This window comes from Paramormyrops kingsleyae, chromosome 24 (genome assembly GCF_048594095.1).
Source record: "Paramormyrops kingsleyae isolate MSU_618 chromosome 24, PKINGS_0.4, whole genome shotgun sequence".
Classification (NCBI taxonomy): Eukaryota; Metazoa; Chordata; class Actinopteri; order Osteoglossiformes; family Mormyridae; genus Paramormyrops; species Paramormyrops kingsleyae.
The window spans coordinates 22,679,881-22,681,393 of NC_132820.1; the positions used below are offsets into that span (position 1 = coordinate 22,679,881).

At 47.2% G+C, this 1,513-nt stretch overlaps 1 pseudogene; it reads left to right on the forward strand.

Moving 5' to 3' along the window:
• The first annotated feature begins 288 nt into the window (after positions 1–288).
• Positions 289–426, forward strand: LOC140582544 (U2 spliceosomal RNA; annotated as a pseudogene).
• The last annotated feature ends 1,087 nt before the right edge of the window (positions 427–1,513 follow it).

The following is a 1,513-nucleotide window of genomic DNA, read 5'->3' on the forward strand; positions in this document are numbered from 1 at the left end:
GCGACTCTGTGGTGGCTGGTGTTGCCAGATCTGGTCTTTCCCCCTATATAATAAAGCCCGTTTTAGATTGTGTTGTAGCGGTTGTAGCCTAGATATTGTACAGTCAGTGGTTATAGCCGGGATTTTGCCTGGCTCCATGGAAATCTGGCACTCTCTAGAACAAAATTGAACTACGAGAGAACGACGTTCATAAACGCCAGAATGAGCGCATTCACGTTCACGTTCATCAGGCAGATATACAGCACGTTCAGTTCACGCTCACCCAGAATATGAACGAGTTCATGAACGATCGTTCAATGAACTCGTTCAGGCACAACACTGCATATTAAACGGATTTTTGAAACAGGGAGCCGGAAGTGGGGCTTGCCCCGTCTGCTCCAGGCATCAACCCGGTATTGCAGTGCTTCCGGGAACGGTGCACCTCTACTGCCCACTGTTGCTGAAAGTCAGAACTGACTGACTGAATGGGTGACTAATAGACTGAGTGCCTCTGGATGGCCAGCTAATTAGCCGCATGTGCTGTGAGGGAGGGGCCCTGTCCGTGCGCGGCCCCCATTTCCCGCCGTTTTTCTTTTTTCTTTTTTTTTTAAAATAAGGTGACACGCTGTCGTTTGTGCGGTGGGCAGCTGTGCTGAGGTAAGGCATGACGTCATCTTTGCCTTTTGAATTTTCCCTCATGTTTGTTTAAATGATTGCTGTTTTTTGAGAGGACAGGAGGACAGGGAGGACGCCGGTGACTGCGACGCCCCTGGGCATTCTACTCTGAGCGGGGGCGTCACAGAGGCCCGGCTAACGGCGACCCGCTAAGCGGCGGCCCCATATCGACTCGGGTCTCTCTTCGGTCTTCAGGACCGGTATACGTTTCTTCTCTTTTCTGGATTGGAAAAGACAAGCAAAAGTGGAAGAGTTGACGAAATGGCGTCGGATGGCGTAGCTTATAGCGGTGGGGCGTAAAGACCTTGCATTCCAGAGCATCCCCTCGCATATGAGAGTCTGCTCCGTACATCTCCGTTCAGGTAAGTCAGGTTCCGGTGTGATCACTAGACTCCATTCCTGTGTTTGTCCCTAAAGAGAACAGCCAGGATAGGAAATGCTGGAAACCCATCCCTACCGGAGTCCATCCCTTCCCAGTGACACAATAACCCGAAAGTGTTTGTGAGTGTGGTTTATGTCAGATTAGGAGAGCTGAAATGAACCTTTTGTTGGATGATAGCCGACGACCAAAACAAGAGCTAGATCACAGAAAAGTGTTTCAAAAGCGACAGCGTCAAAGTGAAATGCAACGCTGGATGGAAGTTTTCTAGTCCTGATGAAGGATGTAGAATCGGAATCCATATATGTTTCCATACAAGGAATTTGCCTTGGTGGTGCTTTTATATGACATTACAAAGAACATACATCATTTAGCAAAGACATATGCAAAAACGTAATAGACAATAGACTGGCAATTTGGTAATATGATAATTATATGATAATTAAGTTTATTAATGGCAGTAATGATGGTATTATGATA